Source organism: Halichoerus grypus, chromosome X, assembly GCF_964656455.1.
Source record: "Halichoerus grypus chromosome X, mHalGry1.hap1.1, whole genome shotgun sequence".
NCBI classification, from domain to species: Eukaryota; Metazoa; Chordata; class Mammalia; order Carnivora; family Phocidae; genus Halichoerus; species Halichoerus grypus.
The window spans coordinates 68,323,205-68,351,197 of NC_135727.1; the positions used below are offsets into that span (position 1 = coordinate 68,323,205).

General features: G+C 36.9%; 1 protein-coding gene across 12 annotated transcripts in view; it reads right to left on the reverse strand.

Moving 5' to 3' along the window:
• Window positions 1-27,993, reverse strand: part of LOC118532617 (uncharacterized) — a 141,088-nt gene that overhangs the window by 35,041 nt on the left and 78,054 nt on the right. For 3 of the 12 annotated variants that reach the window (XR_013444736.1, XR_013444753.1, XR_013444745.1), the window contains one exon: window positions 22,382-23,718. The exons of 8 other annotated variants lie outside the window; for them this stretch is intronic. The gene's annotated coding sequence lies outside the window, so the exon portion shown is untranslated. One more of the 12 variants, XR_013444738.1, reaches the window with a different exon arrangement.

Here is a 27,993-nt window from a genome sequence, read left to right on the forward strand (position 1 = left end):
GTTGTCTGATTGCTGAGGCTAGGACTTCCAGTACTATGTTAAATAACAATGGTTAGAGTGGACATACCTATCTTGTTCCTAACCATAGAGGAAAAGTTCTGTTTTTCCTCATTGAGGATATTAGGTATGTGTTTTTCATAGATGGCTTTTGTTATGTTGAGGTATATTCCCTCTAAATCTACTTTGTTGAGGGTATTTGTCATGAATAGATGTTGTACTTTGTCAAATGCTCTTTCTGAATCAATGATAGGATCATATGGTTCTAATTTTTTCTTTATTAATGTGGTGTATCATGTTGATTGATTTGCAAATACTGAACCACACCTGAAACCCAGGAATAAATCCCACTTGATCCTGGTGAATGCTTCTTTTACTGTATTGTTGGATTCAGTTTGTTAGTATTTCACTGAGAATTTTTGCATCCGTGTTCATCAGGGATATTGGTTGTAGTTCTCTTTTAGTGGTCTTTTTCTGTTTTCTTTTGGGGGGGGTTATTTTTTTAGTAATCTACACCCAACGTGGGGCTCAAACTCATGACCTTGAGATCAAGAGTCATATGCTTTTCTGACGGAGCCAGCTAGGCACCTTTTTATCTGGTTTTGGTATCAGGGTAATGCTGGCCTTATAGAATGAATTTGGAAGTTTTACTTCCTTTTCTATTTTTTGGAATAGTTTGAGAATAAGTACTAACTATTCTTTAAATGTTTGGTAGAATTCACTTATGAAGCTAACTGGCCCTGGACTTTTGTTTGTTGGGGGATTTTTGATTACTGATTCAATTTCTTTGCTGGTTATCAGTCTGTTCAAGTTTTCTATTTCTTCGTTCAGTTTAGGTATTTTATATGTTTCTAGGAATTTATCCATTTCTTCTGGGCTCTCCAATTTGTTGGTATATACTTTTTCATAATATTCTCTTATAATTTTTGTATTTCTGTGGTGTTGATTTTCTTTCTCCTCTCTCATTTATGATTTTATTTGGGTCCTTTCTCTTTTCTTTTTGATAAGTCTAGCTAGAGGTTTATCAATTTTTTTGAGGTTTATCAGTTTTATTAATTTTTTCTATGTACTAGCTCCTGGTTGCTTTGATCTGTTCTATTGTGTCTCTAGTTTCTATTCATTTATTTCTGCTCGAACCCTTTTTTTAAGATTTTATTTATTTATTTGACAGAGAGAGACACAGCGAGAGAGGGAACACAAGCAGGGGGAGTGGGAGAGGGAGAAGCAGGCTTCCCACGGAGCAGGGAGCCCGATGCGGGGCTTGATCCCAGGACTCCGGGATCATGACCTGAGCCGAAGGCAGATGCTTAATGATTGAGCCACCCAGGCACCCCTCTGCTCAAATCTTTATTATTTCCCTCTTGCTGGCTTTAGGCTTCGTTTGTTGTTCTTTTTCTGGCTCCTTTAGGTGTAGAGTTAGGTTGCTTATTTGAGATTTTTCTTGCTCCTTGAGGTAGGCCTGTATTGCTATATACTTCCCTCTTAGGACTGCTTTTGCTATATCCCAAAGGTTTTGTACCACCATGTTTTCAGTTTCATTTGTTTCTATGTGTTTTTTTTTTTAATTTCTTCTTTGATTTCCTGGTTGACCCATTCATTGTTTAGCAGCATATTGTTTAACCTCCATGTATTTTTGGTCTTTCCAAGTTTTTTCTTCTGGTTGACTTCAAGTTTTGTTGTATTGTGGTCAGAAAAGTTGCATGGTACAATCTTAATCTTTTTGTATTTGTTGAGGTCTGATTTCTGACCCAATATGTGATCTATTCTGGAGAATGTCCCATGTACACTTGAAAAGAATGTGTATTCTGGTGTTTTAGGATGGAATGTTCTGAATATATCTGTTAAGTCCATCTAGTCCAGTGTGTCATTCAAAGCCATAGTTTCCTGGCCGATTTTCTGTTTAGATGGTCTGCCCATTGATGTTAGTAGGGTGTTAAAGTCTCCTACTATTATGATATTATTATGAATGAGTTCCTTCATGTTTGTTATTAACTGTGCTATATATTTGGGTTTCCTATGTTGGCTGCATAAATATTTACAATTGTTAGATCTTCTTGTTGGATTGTCCTCTTTATTATGATATATTGCCCTTTCTTTATCTCTTGTTACAGTCTTTGTTTTAAAGTCTAGTTTGTCTGATATAAGTATTACTACTCCAGCTTACTTTTGACATCCCCTTGCATGGTAAATGTTTCTCCATCCCCTCACTTTCAATCGGAAGGTGTCTTTAGGTCTAAAATGAGTCTCTTGTTGGCAGCGTATGGATGGGTCTTGCTTTTTTTTTTAAATCCATTCTGACAACTTATGTCTTTTGATTGCAGCATTTAGTCCATTTACATTCAGAGTAATTATTGATAGATATGAAGTTAGTGCCATTATATTAACTGTTATTTCACTGTTTCTGGAGATTTTCTCTGATCCTTTTTTGTCTTTGTCACTTTTGGTCTTTCTTTCTCACTCAAAGAGTCTCCTTTAATATTTCTTGCAGGGCTGGTTTAGTGGTCATGAATTTTTTTATTGTTTCCCTGGGAATCTCTTTCTCCTTCAATTCCGAATGATAGTCTTGCTGGATAGAGTATTTTCGGCTGCAGATTTTTCCCATTCGGCACATTGAATATATATCATGCCACTTTCTTCTGGCTTGTGAAGTTTCTGTTGCAAGATCCCCAGCTAGTCTTAAGGGTATTCCCTTGTAAGTTAAGGATTTTTGCGTTGCTGCTTTTGAGATTTTTTTCTTTATTGCTGTATTTTGCAAATTTAATTATAATATTTCTTGGTGTTGGTCTGCTTTTGTTCATTTTGATGGGAGTTCTCTGTGCCTCCTGAATCTGGATGTCTGTTTCCTTCCCCAGATTAGGGAAGTTTTAAGTTATGATTTCCCCAAATAAATTTTTTGCCCCCATATTTTCTCTCTTCTTCTTTTAGGACTCCTATAATATGAATGCTATTATGATTGATGGAGTCACTGAGTTCCCTAAGTCTATTCTTATGTTCCATAACTATTTCTCTCTTTTGTTCCACTTCATTGATTTCAATTATTTTGATTCCTTGGTCACTAACTCCTTCCTCTCCTTCTTCCAGCCTGCTATTCATTGCATCCAGTCTGTTTCCAATTTCATTTATTACGTTCTTGATTTCTGATTCTTTTTTTAACTCTTTTATCTCTGTGGTAAGGGTCTCCCTGATGTTTTCCATTCTTTCGCAAGCCCAGTAAGTACCCTTATGCTTTAACTTCTCCATCAGGCATGGTACTTATATTTGTTTCACTTAGATCTCTGGCCGTAGCCTTATCTTGTTCTTTCATTTGGAATGAATTCCTCCATCTTGGCATTTTGTCTAAGTGTCTGCCTTCTTCTCTGTGTTAGAAAAGCCAGTTTTGTTTTCTGCTCCTAAGAGTAATAGCTTTATGAAGAGGTCATGTAGTATCCATGGCCTGGTGCTTCAGGGAGTGTCTTTAGTGTGTGCTGTGTGCACTCTGCTGTTGTATTTTGGCTGCTCTATCCTTCAGGCCAGTTATCTGCAGAAGCTTTCCTTGCCTGGGGTGGGCCAGTGTTTGGTCCTTGGCCTGAATGCAGCAAGTTTTAACTAGGTGTGCTCTGGCCTGCTTGTTAAATGAGACCTAATACTACTTCCACTAGAACTGAAACCCTGCAGAACTCTCTGGTTGGGAGATGTGTTGTGGGCAGGGTCTCCTGGGGAAGGATCCCACCGCACTGGGACTGAGGCAAGCTTGACCGAGAAAGGCAGTCCCATCAGAGTGCACGGATGTGGGGCTTGCTGTAAGCAAGTTAAGCAGCCAGTATCAGCACTGCCTTGCTTCCCACAGATGGCTCTGTGTTTATGCTGAGGAGTGGGGAAGGGAAATGGTGCTAGCCAGCTCCTTTGTCCTTGGAGAGGTGTCTCTGTAAACACTGCCTCTCAGGGATGCACTGGGAGAAGAGCAAATAATCTAACCCCTGTGTGCCCCAGGTGTTCTTCAGATAGCTGTTTCCATGCTGTCTGCCCCCAGGTTGTTTGCCTCCCTTCTCTCCAGGAGCAGGGCAGTGCCCTCAGTGCTCTATCCCAACCAAGCCTGCTGACCTTTAAAACTCAAGACCTGCTGGTTTCAAGAACTCAGGAAATCAGCCTCTCTCATTTTTCTAGACTATGGCTTTAGGGAAATGTTCTCCTCCGTGTTCCCATGTGTGCTGTACTCTCTCTTGCCCTTCTCTTCAACTATAGCTCCCTCCCCTCCGCAGCACCCATGATCCATTTCTCCCCTTAACCAAGTCTCCACACTTCCTACTTTCTTCAATGTGGCCTCTTCTCTCCTTTTAGTTGTGCAGTTTGTTCTATCAGTCTTCAGGTCGATTTCTGGGGTAATTACAGTGATTTGATATCTAGTTGTGTTCATGGGATAAGATGAGCCTAGGGTCCTCCTACTCCACCACTAACTACACATAGTCTCTCTTTTTTAATCTAGTCCATTACTCCTATGTCTTTTAATTGACATATTTAGACCATTTACATTAATTATTGATAGCTATGCCATTTTGTTAATTGTTTCGTTATTTTTATAGTTCTTCTCTCTTCCTTTCCTCTTCTCTTGCTCTCTTCCCCTGTGGATGACACCTTTATTTAGTATTATACTTGGATTCCATTCTTTTTGTGTGTGTATTATAGTTTTTTGATTTGTGGTTACCATTAGGCTCATATTAACATATGTATAGCAGTCTATATTAAGTTGATGGTTCCTTAAGTTCAAAAACATTTTAGAAGCACTAAGTTTTTATTTTCCTTTCCATGTTTACATATATGATGTCATATCTTACATCTTTTAATTTTGTGTATCCCTTGACTGATTTTTGTAGATAGAAATTATTTTACTACTTTTGTGCTTTATTCTCTGTAGTGGCTTTATAAATGACTTATCTTCTACCTTTAGTACAAGTTTGCATTTACCTGTGACATTCTTTCCTTTTATAATTTTCTTACTTCTAGTTATGGCCTTTTCTTTCCACTCAAAGAATTCCCTTTAATGTTTCTTGTAAGGCTGGTTTAGTGGTGATGAACTCCTTTAAATTTGTTTTTTTCTGGGAAACTCTTTCTCTCTCCTATTTTGAATATAAACCTTGCTGGATAGATTATTCTTGGTTGCAGGGTTTTTCCTTTCAGTACTTTGAATATATCATGCCACTCTCTTCTGGCCTGCAAAGTTTCTTCTGACAAATCAACTGAGAGCCCTATGGAATCTCTCTTGTATGTAACTGTTTTCTTTTGCTGTTCTTAAAATGTTCTCTTTATCATTACTTTTTGCCATTTTAATTATGTGTCTGTGCATGGACCTCATTAGGTTAATCTTGTTAGGGGCTCTCTGTGTTTCCTGGATCTGATTAGGGGTTACTTCCCCCAGATAAAGGATTTATTGGTAAATTAAAATGGCACAATTTGCTGTTCTCATTGAGAATCAACTACAGTTTTTGGAATAAGCATTGCCCAGGTTGATTTAAGACTTTGGTTAATTTCCACAGTTCAAAAAAATTGTTGATTTTGACAATTTTGTCCTGAAACCAGCAGGTCTTGAGTTTTAAAGGTCAGCAGGCTTGGTTGGGATAGAGCACTGAGGGCACTGCCCTGCTCCTGGAGAGAAGGGAGGCAAACAACCTGGGGGCAGACAGCATGGAAACAGCTATCTGAAGAACACCTGGGGCACACAGGGGTTAGATTATTTGCTCTTCTCCCAGTGCATCCCTGAGAGGCAGTGTTTACAGAGACACCTCTCCAAGGACAAAGGAGCTGGCTAGCACCATTTCCCTTCCCCACTCCTCAGCATAAACACAGAGCCATCTGTGGGAAGCAAGGCAGTGCTGATACTGGCTGCTTAACTTGCTTACAGCAAGCCCCATTTGTTCATTGATTTTGTGGAGGGACAAGATTATGAGTCTTTTACTCTGTCATGATTGCTGACATCTCTCCTATAATAGTCTAAAAACATGTCTACAGGGGCACCTGGGTGGCTCGGTTAAGCGTCCAACTCTTGATTTCAGCTCAGGGTTGTGAGATCAAGCCCTGCATCAGACTCACACTGGGCGTGGAGCCTGCTTACCTTTCTGTGTGTCTCTCTCTCTAAAAAAAAGGTCTACAATCTCTCTAGTACTCATTCTTTAAATGGTGGAGGCTATCATTCTATAAATGTGGGTTGTATTTAGTGACTCAGTCATAATAAAGAGAAAAAACTGGAAGTGATGGTACATGACTCAGAAGGACTAAGTCACAAAAAGCATCTTTCTTGCTCTCTCTCTGTCTCTTGGATTATTCACTCTTGGGAAAGCCAACTGCTACATGGTGTGGCCCACATAGAAGGGAGTATTTCTACCCAAAACAATGTGATTGAACAATCTTATAAGTTAATCCTACAATTCAGTCAAACCTTCAAGATAACTGCAGTCTGAGCAGACTCCCTATCTCTAAGAGCCCAAGAGATGCTGTGCCAGAACTATCAACTAAGCTACACCCAAATTTCTAACTCTTACAAACTATGTAATTAATATTTGTTGTTTTAAGCCACTAAATTTTGGGGTGATGTTTGTTACAGCATAGTAGATAGCTCATGAACCCTCTTACAGAAAAAAAAAGATTAAACTTTTTTTAAGAGCAGTCCTGAAAAATATGAGATGATAATCATTTCCAGTGCTAATCAAATATTATCAGGTCAAAGCCTATTCAAATGGATTCTAGATATAGTTCTTGACAACTATCTGTTATACTTCTGAAATGATCTCTATAGAGAAGGAGAGAACATTTATAAGCAAAGGGTCAGTTTCTCTAGTGAGTTTGGAAGTTTCTGAGCTGATCTAGGAAAAATATGTGACCACAAGGTGGCAGTAGCATACCATGAGCTTTATTCAGGTAGTACTTGAATAGATTTCTATGAAGAATAGGGGATGGGTTAGTTCCTTACAGCATGGGACCTTCCAAGTCTCACACTCAGAAAAGGAGGAAGCAAAGAAACTTCAAGGAAAGAAGGGAATAGGAAAGGGGTCTTACTGTCTAGGTAATACCACTCAGCATCAAGATGGGGACTCTTGGTCAGAGAGCTCCACAGGGCAGAAGTGGCTTGGAGTCATTTACAGCACCAGGGTTTACCTTATCTGTGGCCAGCAGATTTATAAGGGCAGTTTCACAAAGCATGCAAATCAGGCAAGCCCCAAAGGGCTAACCATATGCTTATAAGGGCTACATTTAAAGCAATTGCATAAAATGTATACATTTGTAAAAATTGTACAAATTTTTAAATGTGTAAAAAATTGAGTTTGCCACTAGTGGGCGTTTAAGTTAATTGTTCTGGCCTATTGTGAAGGAAATACAGGAAATATACAGGGGCCATCTCTGGCTTATTCATACAACAGCTTCCCATGCCACTTAATATGAAGACAATCTTCAATGATATAGAGGTCTTTGTAGGTATGTTTAATATTTAGAAAATGTCATTCAAGACAAAATAGCCTCTTCCCATTGTATGTCATGGGAATTCTTCATTTGGTTCCCTATAGGGTAAATCACAATTAAATATTTACCTTGGGAAATGATTTTTTGAAAGATAGGCTATTTACAGTAGAGAACCAGCTAAGATTCACATTAAGCTCTGTATTTGTTTTCTATTCTTACCTAAAAATTACCACTAACTTAACAGCTTTAAACAACACACATATATTCCATCATGTTTTCTATGGGCCAAGGTTTTGTGACAGCTTAGTTGCATCCTCTGTTTAGGGTCTCACAAGACGGCAATCAAGGTGTTAGCTGGACTGCATTCTCATCTGGAAAAATAACTAGGGAAGAATATACTTCCAAGTTCATTCAGATTGTTGGCAGAATTCATGTTCTTGTGGCCATGTAACCAAAGTTTCAAGCTTTTTGCTGGCTGCTAGCAGGAGATGGTCTTCAGATCTTAAATGATACACACAGTTCTTATTCCCATGTGCTTCTCTAACATGACTGCTTACATTGTCAAACCAGCAATGAGAATCTTTTCCTCCACTCTAAGGCAATCTTATACAACATGATGCAATTATAGAAGTGATTTTTGCCATGTAACATAACCTAATCTAGGGAGTGACATTCCATCAACTTTGCCATCGTTTATAATTTGCTATTTGGTTAGAAGTCACAGGTACTGTGTGCACACAAGGGGAAGGGAATAAACAAAGGTGTGAACATTAGTAGATAAGAAATCATTAGGGGTTACCTTATAGTCTGTTTGCTACAAATTTATATTGAAAAATGACAGGACCAAGGGGTGTTGTTACCTAGACATATTTCCCAGACAAGAAAATACCCAGCTGGGGCGCCTGGGTGGCTCAGTCGTTAAGCGTCTGCCTTCAGCTCAGGTCATGATCCCAGGGTCCTGGGATCGAGCCCCACATCGGGCTCCCTGCTCCGCGGGAAGCCTGCGTCTCCCTCTCCCACTCCCCCTGCTTGTGTTCCCTCTCTCGCTGTCTCTGTCAAATAAATATATAAAATCTTTAAAAAAAAAGAAAATACCCAGCTACTATGAACTCTATCTATATATAAAGTAATTTACTTGCTTTCCAATGTTTTTATTAATGCCTACAATTGCAATTTAGTCTTCAATAATTGGCATATTTAATATTGTTACAGTAAAAAAAACACAACAAAACATTAACTTTATTTCCATTAGTCTACAAAAAAATCTTGATGGCAGACACTTCTGAATATATTAGAAAATATTTTATTTTTGGGATAAGGTATTATTAATACAGCCCAACTTAAGAACACTAATAAATGGTTATAATGGTTCTCAAATAAATTTGCCAGAGTGAGGTGTAATTGCTCTACTGGTAAATTTTTCTTTTTCATTTTTTAGCGGGGGGCGGGGGACAAAGGAAGAGGGAGAGAATCTTAAGCAGGCTCCACGCCCAGCACAGGGCCAATGCAGGGCTCAATCTCACAACACTGATATCATAACCTGAGCCAAAATCAAGAGTCAGACTCTTAAATGACTGAGCTACCCAGACACCCCATCTACTGGTAAATTTTTCTAATTATAATTGCTCTTAACCTTTTAATGTTAACATTTGACAATATTAAGAAATAGAAATGAGAATTTTAATCTAACGGTTAAAAATTAGTCTTCCAAAATTAATTTGAGCATTCTAAGCCCTGAGATTTAAATTTGAAAGTGTTATTTCTTACTACTCCACTTTACACACACATAAGGTTGTTGTATTAGCCAGGGTCTTCAGAGAAACAGTGTTCTGTTTCTGATACATATGTGTGTGTGTGTGTATTTGTGATATATATCAGATAAATATATATGTATATATACATATATATCAAATATATATACAGATATATATCATATATATGTGTGTATATATATACACACACACATATATACATAAACACACACAGATATAATACAAATGTATAAGAGGAGATTTATTACAGGATTTGGTTCATGTAGAAGTCCTATGATCTGTTGGCTGTAAACTGGACAAATGGAAAATCTGGTGGTATAATTCAGTCTGAGTCTGAAGTTCTGGGAACCAGGGGAAACAATGGTTTAACTCTTAGTCAAGATTGAAAGTCTAGGGAAGGGGCGCCTGGGTGGCTCAGTTGGTTAAGCATCTGCCTTCGGCTCAGGTTCTGATCTCAGGGTCCCGGGATGGAGTCCGGCATCAGTCTCCCTGCTCAGCGGGGAGCCTGCTTCTCCCTCTGCTGCTCTCTCTCTCTCTGTCAAATAAATAAAATCTTAAAAAAAGAAAAGAAAAAAGAAAGTCTAGGGGAGGGGGGTGAGGGGCTGGTAGAAGTCTTGGAGTCTGAAGCCTGGGAAACAGGAGTTCCAATGTCTGAGAGCAGGAGAGAGAATTCCTTTGCCTTTTTGTGCTATTCAGGCCCTCAACAGATTGGATGGTGCCCACCCACATAGGTGTAAGATATTCTTTATTTAGTCTACTGATTCAAATATTAATCTCTTCTGGATACACCCTCACAGACACACCAAGAAAAAAATGTTTTAACAGCTATCTGGGCATCACTTAGCCCAGTCAAGTTGAAGCCTGCTGTAACTTTGTTAAATTAACATTTGTTAAGAACTGCAGGTTGTCAAATGGTGATTCACAGCTCAACAAAAGACTGCAAGGGAAAGTGAAATAGAGAACTTTGTTATTCACAGGTCCTGGAGGAGGTACATAGCATCCTCAAGGGGCCACACGGGGGAGTTCAAGGCAGGGTGCAGGCAGAGAGAGCAGGGAAGGACCTGGGGCACATGCCTTTATTAGGGTCTGCAGGTAGAGTGCTTTGGGGTTCTTAGGCTAAGGTCAGATTGGACAACGCAAACCAAAAAGAGCAGGGTTTGGGTAAGTTTCTTGGGGATCTTATGTAAGAGGCGCAGAAGGGGAAGGCTCTGGCAGATGGGGAGCATGCTTATCACAAGGGCAGTTGCGGTAGTCATATCAGGAACTTACATTTGTAACTCTGTGGGCTGTTACCTAGGGAAGGCATTCTTGGGAGGGCAAGTGTCAGTTCAAGGTTCCTACAGGACTCTTGGCCATACAAAATAGATGCTGAGGAAGCAATATTATGGAGTAGTTTAGCAAAACTCCCCAAAACACAAAAAAATTAACCTTCACGGTAGTCAATTACATATTACTCTTCATCCATCCTCCATTTAAAAAATACATTCACAATAGGAACACGAAGAATTTAAAAAAAAATTCTGGTGAACCAAATAAGAAAATATATACTAGAATGTATAAAATTTTAAAACATATGTATGAAATTGTATGGTGTTGGGTCATCATACTGAATATAATTAAATATATTTTATACCCATATGATACCTTGCACTGAATTTTTTAAAAACTAAGATCTCACCATTGTTATATTAATTCAACAAATGGAAAACTGATGTACAGGGGAGCTTCAAACTTAAAAATGGGTTCTACATGTAAAATGTATTTGTAAAGTATTTTCATTTTGTCATTCAAACATCACTCAATCATACAAAAATATTTATTGAACAAAATTTAGTAGGCAGGCACTGTACTAACTTCTGGGACTGTATTTAGAATATCATTAATTCTACTGATCAACTTGGGGAAAACTGGCACCCTTACTACACTGGGTCTTCCAATCCATGAACACAGTCTCTCTCAACTAATTTAGGTTATTGACTTCTCCCACCAGAATTCTGAAGTTGAAAGGTTAACTATAAATTGAAGTTCTTTGATTAATACGAACTTATTTAGATTTTCTGTTCTTGGGAGAGTTGTAATAGTGTTTTAATATTTTTTAATGTCTTTAGGGTATTAGTAATGTCACCTCTTTTACTCCTAATTAGAATAATTTTGTCTTGTCTCTTTTTTTCTTGAAGATTTTGGCTGGTATCAAATGTATTGGTTTAAAAACTTTTGCTTTTGTTAATTTCCCTTTATTGTTTCCCACTTTCCAATTTATTGATTTTTGCTCTCATATTTATTATTCATTACTGTTGCTTGCCTTCACTTTAATTTGTTTTTTCTAGCTTTTTCAAGGGAAAGTTTCAATTGATTTAAAACCTTTCTTTAATTCCAATATAAGCATTCAATGTTAAAAATGTCCTAGTTCTAAAAAAAAAGTCCTAGTTCTGTGTTAGAAACATCCCAGTTTTGATGTTATATTTCCTTTTTATTCAGTACAAAATATTTTCTAATTTGCACCAAAATTTCTTAGACCAATCAGCTTTTGGAGAGGTTGTTGCTTACTTTCCAAATATTGTGGTAATTATTACATGTTTCTGTTATTGATTTCTACTTTAATTCCATTATTGCCACAAATAATGCTTTCTGTGATTATATTAGATTTGATCAGATTTTCTTTTGGTCAGGTATATGGTGAATACTGCTGAATGTTTCAAGCTACTGCTGTGGAATGGAGTGTTCCATAAATGTCATTTAAGTCAAGTTGATTGATAGTCTTCAGACTTCCACATCCATGATATTTTCCGTCTACATGTTTTAATAAATAAAAATGAGACAGTGAATGAATAATAATAATAATAATGAATAATGAGAGTATAGCTAAAGTTTCCAAGAATAATTTTGGATCTATTTCTTTTTTCATTTTTTGTTTCATGTATGTTGAAAACCTGCAGGTAGTTGCAACCAAATTTAGGAATAACTAAGGTAATTTTCTCATTCCACCCTTCTTTTGATTCATGTTCACAAGATTTATCATTTTTCTTCCTATTACTTGTAATACAACTTTGTTATTCTATTTAAAGTGGGTATTCTTAGGACACCTGGGTGGCTCAGTCAGTTAAGTGTCTGCCTTTAGCTCAAGTCCTGCATCAGTCTCCTTGCTCAGTGGGGAGCCTGCTTCTCCCTCTGCTTTCCACTCCCCCTGCTTGTGCTCTCTCACTCTGACAAATAAATAAAATCTTAAAAAAATAAAGTGGGTATTCTTTTTTTTCTGGGTGATTTATATTTTTAACAAATTATATTTAAATAATTATGGAGACACAGAATATTGCAAAGATAGTACTGAAAGTTACTCATACCTCTCATCTAGTTTTCCCCACAACTAACACTTTACCATAACTCTAGTACAATATCAAATCCAGAAAAGCAATGTTGATACAAAGTGTGTGCATAATTCTGTGCTATTTTATCGCATATGTAGATTGGTGTAGCCACCACAGCAATCTAAATTCAGAAATATTCCATCATTACAAAGATTTCCCTTGTGCTATTCCTTTATAATCACACCCACCAATACCCTCTGTCATACCTAACAGATGACAAGTAATAATCTGTTTCCATCTGAATAATTTTGTTAAGTAATCATGCATATGTGACCATTTGAAACTAGTTTTTCATTCACTATACTACTCTTGAGAACTATCCAAATTTTTGTTTATGTCAACAGTTAATTCTTTTTTGTTGCTGAGTAGTATTCCATGGTATGGATGTACCACAAAATTTTAACCATTCACCTGTTGATGGAAATGTAGATTGATTTGTTTGTGACTATTCTAAATAAAACTGTTGTAAATATTTAAATACAGGCTTTTGGGTAGATACTTTTCATTACTCTAAGATAGTAATAAAAACCCATGACTACAATTTTTGATTCTTACTGTGTGTTCAGTTTTAAAAGAAACTTCTAAAGTGGTTTTTAAAGAGTGGATTTGGGGCACCTGGGTGGCTCAGTTGGTTAAGCGACTGCCTTCAGCTCAGGTCATGATCCTGGAGTCCCTGGATCGAGTCCCGCATCGGGCTCCCTGCTCAGCGAGGAGCCTGCTTCTCCCTCTGACCCTCCCCCTCTCATGTGCTCTCTCTCTCTCATTCTCTCTGTCTCAAATAAATAAATAAAATCTTAAAAAAATAAATAAATAAATAAATAAAAATAAAGAGTGGATTTGATGTACCCATCATGAATGTATGAGTTCCAGTTTCTCTACATCTTCTTCAGAATTTTGTATGGTCAATGTTATATACTTTAACTCTTGTAACAAGTATGTAATTTTTTGTCATCATGGTATTAGTTTGGATTTTCCTAATTGCTAATGATTTTCAGTATCTTTCCATGTTCTTAGTGACATTTCTCTAACCTGATCAGTAAAATGCTTTTACATGTCTTTTGCCCAATTTCTAACTATATGGTTTGCATTTTTATTGTTGAGTTTAAAGGTTATTTATGTATTTTAGGCACAAGTCCAATGACATATTAGTGTTTTCTGAATATTTTCTCTGAAAATGCAGATTGTCTTTCCATTTTCTTCATAGGAAACTATGCAGAGCAAAAGTATAAAAGTTTAGTGTAGTCCAACTTATCAATCAATTTTCTTTAATGGGTTGTGCTTTTGTTTTCATGATTAAGAATACCTTGCCAAGCCCTAGATCCTATATTTTCTCCTATCATTAGGTCTAAATGTTTTATTGTTTTGCATTTACATTTAAGTTTATGATCTATTTTGAATTAATTTGGGTAGAACATACATGAGGTTTAGGCAAAGGTTTATTTTTAAAATTTATAAATATTTAACTGACCCAGAACCTAGTATTGAAAATACCATCTTTCTTCTATTGAACTGGTTTTAGAAATTTGTCAAAAGCCCAAAATAGGTATATTTCTGTGGGTCAATTTCTGGGTTCTCTATTACTTGATATGTCTCTTTCCCTTCATCAAAACCACGCAGACCTGATAATGGTGACAATTCAATGTCTTAAAATCAGGTAGAGTGATAACACTCACTATAGAAATCTTTTAATAAATTGTTTAGGCCATTCTAGTTACATTGTCTTTCCTAGAGGGACATCTTAATTGCTTCTAAGTTTGGGCAATTATGAATACAGCTGCTACAAATATACATGTGCAGGTGTTTGTGTGGACATAAAATTTCAAATCCAATGGGTAAATAACAAGTACAATTGGTGGGTCATATGGCAAGATTATGTTTACTTTTGTAAGAAGCTGCTGAAATATCTTCTAAAGTGGCTGGCTGTACCACTGTGTATTCCTACTAGCAATGTATAAGAGCTCCTATTACTCCAAACCCTCACCAGAATTTGGAGTTGTGTTCTGGATTTTGTTTAATTTAATAGGTGTGTAGTAGTATCTCTTCGTTTATTTTTTTTTTAAAGATTTTATTTATTTATTTGAAAGAGAGAGCACGAGAGGCAAGAGGGTCAGAGGGAGAAGCAGACTCCCCGCTGAGCAGGGAGCCCGATGTGGGACTTGATCCCGGGACTCCAGGATCATGACCTGAGCCGAAGTCAGTCACTTAACCAACTGAGCCACCCAGGCGCCCCAGTGTCTCTTCGTTTAAATTTGCATTTCCCTGATAACATATAATGTGGAGTGTCTTTCATGTGCATATTTCCCATCTGTATATCTTCTTTGGTGGGATGTAAGTTAAATTCTTTGGCTCATTTTAAAATCAGATTGCATTCTTACTGTTGATTTTTCAGAGATCTTTGTATATTTTGGCTAATAGTCTTTTCTCAGATGTCAGTGCTTGCAAATGTTTTCGTCTTTTATCAGTGTCTTGCAAATATTTTTTCTACCAGTTTCTGGCTTGTTTTCCTACTCTCTTGGCATTGTCTTTTGCAGAACACATGTTTTTAATGCTAATGAAATCTAGCTTTTCAATGATCTCTTTCATGGATTGTGCCTTTGATATTTTACCAAAAAAAGTCATTGCCATATCCAAGATCATCTAGGTTTTCTCCTATTTTACCTTCTAGGAGTCTCACAATTTTGCATTTTACATTTAGGTCTATGATCAATTTTTAGTTTTTGTATAGGGTGTAAGGTCTGTGTCTAGATTCATTTTTTTCACGTGTAAGTCCCAATTGTTCCAGCAACACTTGTTGAAAATACTATCTTTGCTCCATTGTATTGCCTTTGCTCCTTTGTCAAAGATCAGTTGACTACACTGGACTCTCTATGTTATTCCACTGATTTGTCTATTCTTTTGCCAAAACCACACTGTCTTAGTTGCTGTAGCTTTGTAGTAGGTGTTGAAGATGAGTATCTTCAGTTCTGACTTTGCTCTTTTCCTTCAGTGTTTGTGTTGGTAATTTTGTCTTTTGCTTTTCCATATAAATTTGGAATTAGTTTGCCAAAATCCACAAAATAACTGCTGAGATTTTTACTTGGATTGCATTGAATCCATAGACCAAGTTGGGAAGAACTGACAATTTGGCAATATTAAGTCTTCCTATCCATGAACATCAAATATTTACTTATTTAATTCTTTTATTTCATTCATCAGTGGTTTGTAACATATTTTCTTATAGACCTAATTATTTCATTTCAGTGTGTGTGTGTGTGTGTGTGTGTGTGTGCGTGTGTGCGTGTGTGTGTGCGTGCGCTAATATAAATGGTATTGCTTTTAACTTCAAATTCCACTTGCTGATTGCTGATATATAGGAAAGCATTTAACTTTTAAATATTAACTTTGGGGGCACCTGGGTGGCTCAGTTGGTTAAGCATCTGCCTTCAGCTCATGATCTCAGGGTCCTGGGATCAAGTCCCACATCGGGCTCGCTGCTCAGCGGGGAGCCTGCTTCTCCCTCTCACTCTCCCTCTCTCTCTCTCAAATAAATAAAATCTTTAAAAAAATATTAACTTTGTATCATACAACCTTGCTATAATCACTTATTAGTTCTAGAAATTTTTTGTTGATACTTTGGAATTTCTACATAATCATGTCATCTCTGACAAAGATAAATGCCTCCTAATCAAACTGTGTAACTATTATTTCCTTTTCTTGTACTATTGTTGGACTCCCAGCATATTTTTAAAAAGTGATGAGATGAAATATCCTTGCCTTGTTTCTGCTCTTAGCAGAAAATTGGCATATACCATCATTAAATATAATATTGCCTGTAGGTTTTTTGTATAAGTTCTTGATCAAGTTGAGGATGTTATGCTCTATTTTTAATTTACTGGGATTATTTTTTATCATGAATGGGTTTTAGATTTTGTGAAATGATTTTTCTACATTTACTGATATGATCATATATTATTTTTCTTTTTTTAGCTTGTTGTGATGGATTACAAAAACTGATTTTTGAATGTTGAAACCATGTCATACACATAGGATAAATCTCATATGGTTGTGGCATAAAATTTTTATACATTGTTGAATTTGATATGCTAATATTGTTGGGAATTTTTGCATCTGTATTCATGAGAGATATAGGTTTGTAGTTTCCTTATAGTGTCTTTGTCTGGTTTTAATATATAGTAATGATGATTTCATTGTATGAGTTAGGAAGTATTTTTACAGTTTCTATTTTCTGAAAGAGATTGTAAAGTTGAGGTATAACTTCTCCCTTAAACAGCTGATAGAATTCCCCAGTGAATCCATCTAGACCTTCTGGTTTTCTTTTGGGAATGTTATTTATTGATTTAATTTAATACGTAAAGGCTTTTTGAAATCGCCTATTTCTTAAGGAATTTCACAACTATATTTAGGTGATACTAATCTGTAGTTTAATTATATTTTTACTGCCTTTGCCTTTTGTATAATAATAACACTAGCCTTACAAAATGAGTTAAGAAGTGTTTTTCCTATTTTCTGGAAGACATCACATACAAATTGGTGATAATTCTTTAAATATTTGGTTCAACTTTCCAGTAAAACAAAGTGGGCCTAGAGATTATTTTCCCAGGAGTATTTAAATTATAAATGTAATTTACTAAGTTGGTATTGGGTATTCATTTTCTTTTGTAAGTTATGATAGTTTGTGTCATTTGAGGGATAGGTCCATTTTATTTAACATGTCTAATCCAAAGATGACAATTACACAGTTTCCCCTTATTATCCCTTTAAGGTCTTTATGATTTATTGCTACCTCATTTCACTTGTGTTATTAAGGATTTGTGGCTTCACTTTTTTGCCAATCTTAGTAGGTTTGTGAATTTCAATCTTTTCAATGAAACAGCTTTAATTTTTTCCATTGTTTCATTTAATTCATTTAATTTTATTGATTTTCTGATCTTATTTTCATTTTCTTCATTCTTCTTGCTTTGGACTTAATTTGCGATTTCTTTCCCAGTTCCTTAAGGTGTTTTGTTTACTGATTTGAAGTTTTTGTGTTTTATAAGTATTCACTGATATAAATTTCAGCACTGATTGGGCTGTGTCTTTATATTTTAAATGTAATTAATTTTCATGTTTTTATTACTGTTAAGACATCATCTTTGACTAATCGGTTTTTTGTTTTTTTTTTTTTAAAGATTTTATTTATTTTTTTGACAGAGAGAGACATAGCGAGAGCAGGAACACAAGCAGGGGGAGTGGGAGAGGGAGAAGCAGGCTTCCCGCAGAGCAGGGAGCCCGATGTGGGACTCGATCCCAGGACCCTGGGATCATGACCTGAGCCGAAGGCAGACGCTTAACGACTGAGCCACCCAGGCGCCCTGACTAATCGCTTGTTTAAAAGTATGTTGGTTAGTCTCCAGGTGTTTAAAAATTTTCTTGTTATCTGGGCATGTGGATGGCTCATTCGGTTAAGTGGCCAACTCTTGGTTTCAGCTCAGGTCATGATCTCAGGGTCCTGGGATAGAACCCCATGTCAGAGTCTGCGCTCAGCAGGGAGTCTGCTTGTGGATTCTCTCTCCCTCTACCTCTGCCCCTCCCCCCAGCTCTTGCATGCATGCACTCTCTCTCTCAAATAAATCTTTTTAAAAATAATTTCCCATTACCTTTTAGTTATGTATTTCTACTTTGATAGTGTTGTGGTAAAAACACTATATATGATTAAAATTCTTTTCAACATGTTGAGGTTTTGCGACCCAAAATATGATTTTCTACATGGCCTATGTGCATTTGAAAAGAAAGTACTTTGGTATTACTCAATGGACTGTTCTACACATGTCAGTTAAATCAAGGTAATTCATAGTTTTGATCAGGTCTCTATTTTCTAATTATTGTTGAGAAATGTACTTATCAATTCTATTTGTTAATTTTATTATTTCTGTATCTGTTATTGCTTTCTCTATTCTGGAGCTCTGTTGTTTGATGCATAAAATTTAAAACTGTTATATATTCTTAGTTGTTTCATAATGCAACCTCTTTCTGGCCTCCACAGTTTCTGATGACAAATCTGTCATTTGCATTTTTTTCCTACAAGTAATGCATTTGACCCCCTCTGGCCACTTTCACAATTATCTTTTGTTTTCAAAGCTTTGATTATTAATGTACCTCAGACAGATTTCTTTGGGATTCTAAGGTTTAGGGTTCAGTAAACTTTGTGAATCCATTGGTTTATGTATTTTCAAACATTGGAGGAATCTTTGGTCATTATTTTGTCAAACAGGATTTACCGCTTTCTTCCCCCCTTTTACAACCCCAATGACAACAATGTGGACTTTTTTTTTATGGTCTCTAACACCATTGAGGCTTTGTCCATTTTTTTTAGTCTGTTTGCTCTCTGTTGCTCAGTCTGAATAATTTCAATTGCTTTAAGTTCACTGATAAGTCTTCTCTGCCATCTCCATTCCATTTAGTTACCTATTACATTTTTCAGTTGTGAAATTAAACACTTGTTTTTTCATATCCTCTTTCCTGAGACTTTCTGGTTATTTTGTTTCAAGTGCTTGTAATTGCTTGTTAAATCATTCCCATAAGGACTGCTTTAAAATTCTCATCAGGTAATTCCAACATCTGTGTCATCCTGGTTTGTGATAATAATGGGTGATTTTTTAATCCTATACTAGACATTCTGGGTATGTGAGACTCTGCAATTAATTTGAATCTTCTCTTTTTACAGACCTCCTTTGAGACAACTCTGGTAAGGGAGGGAGTTTCTGCCATCTAAGTACCAGGTAGGCGTGAAAGTACAGGTTCTCCCCTTGGCATTCTTTAAACTCTAAGAGTGAGGAAAGGCTCATTGCTGCTGGTCATATGTAGGTATGAGAGAACAGCATATTTTATTAATGCTCCTCACCATATGTCCTCCCCAGGTACCAAGATGGATGGATCTTAATGAGAGCTGGATGGTCAAAGTACCAGCTTGCCACATGGTTTCATCTGAAAACAGGGAGAGGGAAAGGCTCTTCATTTTGCTGGATGTGAATATAAATCCAAGATGTCCGCAAGGCCTCTACTTATGCTGTGATGGGATTAATGTTAACACTGTGAAGTAGACTTTGCTGTGCAGTGGATTTTCTCTGATACCATCCTGACACTGGTTGAGGGGGCAATGAGAGGCTCATTATAGCTTGGCAGTGCTGAAGTCTATGATCTCCACTCAGCCTTTGCTGATGGGGGTGTGGATTGAGTGATTTTTATCCTGAAGTTTGAATGGAGTAGGGCAATATTACCTAAAAGTTCTTATTTGATGGGTTGTCACTGTCTAGAGAGAACCCTTTCCCTAGGGCTTTGTTCTGTTTTGGTATTTGGTCTCTGCCTGGAGACCTATTTGCCAAATTCTCCAGCACTTAGCCTGAGATATATTAGGAAAAAGAAAAAAAAAACTGGAAACACCTAGTTTTCCCTTGGGTCCCATCTGTCTCTTGCTGATGTCCACTCATTTCTTCTTCTTCCTATTTATTTATTTATATTTGTTATAAGTAGGCTCCACACCCAATGTGGGGCTTGAACTCATGACCCTGAGATTATGAGTTGCATGCTCTACTGGCTCTATCTGGCTGGCACCCCTCCATTCATTTATTTTTCAGTCTTCTTTTATGTCTTTTATATATAATGTCCAGGGGTTTTTTTTGGCAAATATGATAATGCATTTACTCCACTAATCTCGAGCCAAAAGTTCTAGACCATGTAGAATGAATGGATTTGGTTGCTATATGTCCATTCTTTTATTATTTCTCTCTCCACTTTCTAAAACTCCATTTTTATTCTTTCTTCTATTCCTTTGGATTATTTGAATATCTTGTAGTATTCTACTTTAATAAATTTTTTAGTATGTCTTCATATTTTTGAGAGGTTTCTCTAAGGATTACAATACACACACCTGATATTCTCCTATGTACTAAACATTAATATATTACTACTTAAAATAAAACCTACAAATCTTAGAACCACATATGTCCCATTACTATCTGTGTCCTAAGCTGTTAACTTGTGATTTTGTCATACATGCAAGCTAAAAGTAAGCTTGTCACAGTTTTATGAATTCTGGCAGAAGAGCTAAGAATCGTGCATCAGTGACAAAAGATTTTATTACTCATGACACAGTAAGAAGTATGCGCATCTTCACATTGATTTCAAGAGGAGTCTACATTGGTTCTTCAAGCCTCCCAACGCATTCCAAGAGGGCAATGAGAAGTGGTCTAGGTAGTTTATGCACAGGTAATAGTTTTGCATCAGGTGAGGAATCCCAAGTTTAGGAAACCTGAATATTTTGGCTTCTCCATATACTGACTTTTCCAATAGGCCCAAGGGATTAATCCAGGTACCACAGGATGTATTAGTGATTGCAGAGGCTTCTGCCTTTGCCTGCAAGTTGGGACCCAAGGCCAATTCTATAGTCCAAAACAATTCTGGCCAATGAGTTGAAACTGACCTGACTGCCTTACAGGGACTAGATGAAGGAATCTTAGTGACTTAAGCACCCCATTGAGTCAGCTTTCCTTGAAGCTTTGTTTCAGGTGGGGGAGCAGGAAATAAAGTTTCCCAGAGAGGGATAGCTGCAACATTTTTTTTTTAAAGATTTTATTTATTTATTTGAGAGAGAGAGAATGAGAGAGAACACATGAGAGGGGGGAGGGTCAGAGGGAGAAGCAGACTCCCTGCCGAGCAGGGAGCCCGATGCGGGACTCGATCCAGGGACTCCAGGATCATGACCTGAGCCGAAGACAGTCGCTTAACCAACTGAGCCACCCAGGCGCCCCTAGCTGCAACATTTTTAAGATGAGATAACCCTAGGGCCAGGTTTTCTGCATTCTTAAAAACACTAATGTCATCTGACAAACAAGGCTTGTTGGACTCTTCTCCCAAAATGGGTAATCTGTATGTTTTAAGAGGTTTTAGACATTCCAACCTCTGTCCCAGAAAGAAACATTATTATTTGGAAACTTTAAAAAACAAAACTAAACTAAAAAACCTGCTCTCTGCTAAAGTTACCTGAAAACACCTATGTGATAATTTTCACATATTTTACATATAAATATATTGAAATCCCCCCCTCAGACATTATAATTTTGTTTCCAAGAGTCATGCACACATAAAAGGAATTGGTAGAAAAGGTTATCCTATTTGTCCAGATATTTACTACTACTGTTGCTCAAACTTTATCCCTGAAGTACCAAGTTTCTCTGTGGTATCATTTTTTTTTTTAGATTTTATTTATTTATTTATAGGACAGAGAGAGACACAACGAGAGAGGGAACACAAGCAGGGGAAGTGGGAGAGGGAGAAGCAGGCTTCCCGCCGAGCAGGGAGCCCGATGCAGGGCTCGATCCCAGGACCCTAGGATCATGACCTGAGCCAAAGGCAGATGCTTAACGACTGAGCCACCCAGGCGCCCCTCTCTGTGGTATCATTATCTGAAGAATATTTATCATTTTTTTTAAGATTTTTTTTGTGAGAGAGCAAGCGAGCACAAAGTGGGGGAGGGAGGGGCAGAGGAGAAGCAGACTCTCCACTGAGCAGGGAGCCTGATGTGGGACTCGATCCCAGGACCCTGAGATCATGACCTGAGCCAAGGCCAATGCTTAACCGACTGAGCCACCCAGGCGCCCCTATCATTTCTTTTAGAGCATTTCCATGATGAAAAAAATTTCTAGTTTTTCCTTCATCTGAGGGTAACTTTATCTTGAATTCATTTTAAAGGATATTTTTGCTTGTTATGGAATTCTGGATTTATTCTTTACCTTCAGCACCTTAAAGATGTCCTGTCTTCTGGACTCTATAGAATCTGACAAGAAATACAATCATTCAAAATTAGTTATCCTATATGTAATACAGTGATTTTTGGTAGGAACTTTCAAGATTTTTTCATCATTCACTTTCATCAGTTTGATTACATTGTGTATTGGTATACATTTAGGTTTATTCTCTTCAAGGTCACAAGTCTTCTTGAACATGTACATTTGTCTTTCATTGAATTTTAGAAATTCTTTCCTCAAATATTTTGTTCTGTGCCAATCTCTATCTTTTTGGGACTCCAACCACACAAATATTGAACTTCTGAAATTGTCACATAGATTCTTGAAGCCCTAATTTTTTTTCAAAATGTTTTTGAAATTTGATAGTTTCTAATTTTCAGGTTCACTGATCATCTGTCACCTTAAATCTGCTATTGAACTCATTCATTTTTTACAACAAATTTTAGACATTTTATTTTTCAGTTTAATAAATTCCACCTGGTTCTTTGAAGTTTTATTTTCTGAGAACTTCTGTTTTTTAATTCATCTTGAAAGTACTGACCTATCACGGAATATAGTAATAACGGTTGCTTTAAAATCTCTATGATGGGGCGCCTGGGTGGCTCACTTGTTAAGCGTCTGCCTTCGGCTCAGGTCATGATCCCAGAGTACTGGGATCGAGCCCCGCGTCGGGCTCCCTGCTCAGCTGGAGGCCTGCTTCTCCCTCTCCCTCTCCCCCTGCTTGTGTTCCCTCTCTCGCTGTCTCTGTCAAATAAATAAAATCTTTAAAAATAAAAATAAATAAAATCCCTATGATAATTCCAAAATCTCTAATATCCTGTGTCTGGCATCTATTCATTGTCACATATTTCCCCTGGTTCTTTGTATTTTTGGATTGTTGGGCTTTTGCACATTGTTGTAAGAATCTGATCTCTTTAAAAATCTCCTGGACAATGTATGTGTGAATGCCCTTTTAAAAAGGCAATCAATTCAGTTAGGTTCAGACCACAACTTCGATCTCCCCTTTTATGAGAAGTGCTTCCAATATCTAGTTTTCAGTCTTTACCATGATGATTTGGGTCTACCTCACATATGATTCTCTGAGTTCAGTCTGTAACATGGGTGGGGCTTCATATTATAAATTCCAAAAGCTATTTCTATGTTTTATTTTGGACTATCTCATACATGTTCACATTGAAGATGAGCTCAAGAAACTGCTTCAGTTCATATACAAAATAAGGAGATCCCCTTCTTCAGCTCTCTCATCTCTAAAATTACCCTATTCTCCAGCTCCAAAGGGTTTCTTTTTCTCACTCCAAAGTAGACTAGATGCATGCCTTCTCTGGATATTAAGCCACATTTGTTGCCATGGAGATCTGCACAAATGGAGTCACCCTTGGGAAAAGCAAAAAATAGAGACTTAACAGAATTCTATGCACTCTTCTATTCACAAGGGTCCCCTTTTGCACGTTGCTCTAATAAAGATGGCTTTTTTTCCTGCAGACTTCAGTGCCTCTGGCATCACCATCATGCAATTCCAGAACTGTAGCTGTCTTTAGGGAAAATCCAGGAGGAAGGAGGCCAGAAGGAAAGGAGAGAGATGGGGATGGAGAATAAATATGAATAAAAATATTTCCTATATACTTCAGCTTACAAGTACCCAATAGCCAGTCAGCTGGCCAGAAAGATAAGGGTTCTCTAAGATTTTCTGTCTATGCTCATTTACAGTTCTGTACTAGTGATGCCCTCAGACCAAAGCCAGAAGTAATTTATACATTTTTCCTAGGTTATACAATTTGTTGGCATATAATTGTTCATAGTAGCCACTTATGATCCTTGTACTTTTGTGGTATCAGTTGTAATGTCTCTTTATTGAGTCCTCTCCTCTCCTTTTTTTCTTGGTTAGAGTATCTAGTTTGCCAATTTTTTCTTTTAAAAAAGCTCTTAGTTTCATTGATTTATCTTTGCAGTCTCTATTTGTATCTTCTCTTTATTATGTCCTTCCTTCTTTGAACTCAGTCTTAGTTTGTTCTTTGTCTAATTCCTTAAGGTATAGAATTAGGTTGAGATCTTTTTATTACTGTAGGAATTTATCGTTATAATCGTTTCCCTTGGCATGTTTTTTCATTTGTCTCAAAATATTATTTCCTTTGGATGTTTAGGCTAATATTTTTCATAAAACATTGTAGTTTTCGGGTATCACTTCTACAAATGTCATTTTCCATGTTTCCCCCTCTATTTCTAACACTGGCATAACATACGTGTTGGCATGCACAATGGCATCCCACATTTCTATGAAACTGCTTTCTTCCTTTTTCCTGTATTCTTTAAATTGTATAATGTCTGTCAATCTGTGTTCAAGCCCACTGATTATTTATTCTGACAATTCATATTACTGTTGAAACACTCTAGTGATTTTTCTTTTCTATTTGTCTATACTTTTCAACTCCAGATTGTCCCTACGGCTCTTTCTACAATTCCTACTTATTATTTTTTTTAAAGATTTTATTTGACAGAGAGACACAGCGAGAGAGGGAACATAAGCAGGGGGGAGTGGGAGAGGGAGAAGCAGGCTTCCCGCGGAGCAGGGAGCCTGATGCGGGGCTTGATCCCAGGACCCTGGGATCACGACCTGAGCCGAAGGCAGACGCTTAATGACTGAGCCACCCAGGCGCCCCTACAATTCCTACTTACTGATCCTATTTGATGAAACACTATCTTCATACCTGTACCTTTTAAAGCATGGTTTCCTCTAGTTCTTTGAACATAGCTGATTTAAAATATTTATCTGCTAAATCTGATATGTAGGCCTTTAAATGTGGGTTCTGCTGCCAACCTCTTTTGCTTTATGGTGACATTTTCTTCTTTCTTTGCAGGTCTGGAGATTTTTCAGCTCAAAAGTAGGCATTATAAATGATATATAGTAGCAATACTGGCTAGTTAACCACAAGATGAATCCAGGGCTGGTAGTTACTGTTCACATTTTTAGTATGTTAAGTGATTGACTGGACTTTTAGTGAAGTCTCTTTCTCCCATGATATGATGGGAGCCTATGATACTGCTCCTCAGAGGGCACAGCCCCAGAAATGTCGTTACCCTAGGATGGCAGTGCACAATTTCTATTCTTGAACATACTGAGCTGCTAGCCTACATTAACTGTAAGTTAATTTTCCTATCACTTATAACAATGCTCTGGGGGCATATCTTACTGTATATTCTAATTCAATTAAACTCGGTCCATTTGCAGGGGCAGTTTATGATGCCAGTCTTTGTTCTGACTACAGGAATGCTATTCTTAACTCTTTACCTGGTTCTCTGTGGCAAATTAGCCTACAGTTTAACAAGTTGCTCTCATTAAACTACCAGCTAATTACTTAACACCGAATTATCATCTTTTAAGACTGCCCATAGGCTTGAACGTCCCCCTGCTCTTTTAAATAAAATTTCATCAGGGAGGGCTTCAGAACTCTGTTCTCGTGTTCTGCCCGTTCTACTCAGCAACATTTATCATCCAGATGCACTGAGCTGTGTGTAGCGGGGCGGGGGAGGGGGGGACAGTGACTACCTTGGCTCAAAGTAACAGCCCAAATTTATAGGGATTAGCCTGTTCTCAACTTGCCTCACCTGGTATGGTATATCAATGGTCCAAACAACCTGGAATGAGGGTAAGAGTATTCTGAGCGTATCAGGCCTGAGGAAGAGCTTCTGCTCTATGTGTCTGGGTTGGGAGAACAGAAGTCCTCTTCCTATCAGCTACAATTGACTGGAAGTGAGGATCTACAAAACTGAGCTGTGGGGATATGGAATTTTAGCATCACTCCATTCTGGAAAATAGACCTCAACTATTAGCTAAAAGAGAGGGATCCCTGTATTCCTCACTGCAAATGCTTGGAGTGGTCACTGTCTTGCTGAATTGAGATGGGAGAACTGAGTGGTGGTTCAAATGCCATAGAGTCTTTTTATTCCGTTTTAGTACAATTCTCAAAATTTTTTCATTTGCTGTATGCCATTAGAATTTCAAGAGGTGTTAAACTGTTGTAAATTTTGCTCATCTCACCAGTTACATTTGTTTCCCTGGAGAGTAGATTCACAAAATCCTTACACTGTCATTTAAAAAATGGAAACACCTCAATTTCCCAAGTTTTTACTCTTATCATTGTCAATTCTTTGATACTTTATTCTTTCAAAGCTATTATCTTTATCCGAGGAATTAATCAAATTGGCATTTTAAGTTTAAGGGGGGGCATTAGATAGGTGTTTTAGATTCCCAAACTAGATATGAATTCCTTCTTTGGTAAAGCAAACTTGTCTTTTGAACTTTTTCTTCCTTCCTTTTTTTTTTTAAAGGACTACATTACTTTTGTTTGTTTATTTTGATGTAAGTTCTATGCCCAACTTGGGGCTCAAATTAACAATCCCAAGATCAAGAGGTGCACTAAGGTGTCTCAATAAGGACAGAGCTTGGTTTTCCCCAACTTCTTAAATCTTTCATATTTCACTCTTAAAGCTACTGTTGTCCAACAACATTTATGTATCACAGTACTTACTTATTGCAGCATACCCTACAAGGCTTCCTTTTCCTAATTATTGAATTCCATCATATGGTCAAATTTTACAATTTTTCCTATTCCTTAAAATTAACTTGCACTTGCTAATAAATTTCTTCCCTTATTAACAAAGACGGTAGATCTAACCAAACTTCTAGATTACTTTTAAAATCTCACCACAGTGGGAAGAAAATAACCTAAGCAATCCAGATACTATGGAATTTTTAATAATTATATAAGCAATAGATAGAAAAGACTGCACATATATCAAATGAAGTGAATATGGACCACATATAATGCTATGCTAACGCTTTTCTTCTTGCATGGTAATGAGTGATGACTGGTAAGTGGTTTGCAAGACTCACTGTAATTTACGTTACTTTTACGATTTGTACTATTTTTCAATTTTCTTGTACTAATACTAGTGCCCACACTCAATATCTATTGTACACTTTCACATTCATACAAAACAGAGAACATCTGTCACATTACCACATTTGATTCACATTTAAATCATTAGTGTTCATGTATGGATGAACACTTGAAACAATGATTTAGGAGAAAAGAATAGTAGATAAGTAAATGGTTAAAGAGCTTTTGCCTATCAGATAGTGCAACCAACTAAATCAAAAAAATAAGGAAAATGGTAACCCTAATATACTTTAAGTGTCCCATAGGGGTTCATCAAAAAAGAAATAATAATTCCACTTTTGGAAATGATTGGAGAATATATAGTACACTCTGGGGAGGATCCTCAGTAATTGGTATTTTAACGTAGTTTTAAAATTACAGAATCTTATACACGGAAGACAGTATAAATTATATGTATATTTAAAAACTAATTTGACAAGCTTAATGAAGAAAATATTTCTAGTATCACTGAAGTGGCATGTATTCTACTTTAAGTATATTTTCAACCAGAGGAACCACTATCCTGAATTTTGTTAATACATTTGGCTTCTTTGCTGAAAAGAATGTGAGATACATGCATAATGTATAGTTACAGTTCATTATTTTTCATTGCCATAATCCACTAAAAGAAAACACCACAAATATTAATATATCTATTCTGTTGACAGACGTTTGCATGTTTTCCAGTTTAGCGCTATTATGAATAGTGATG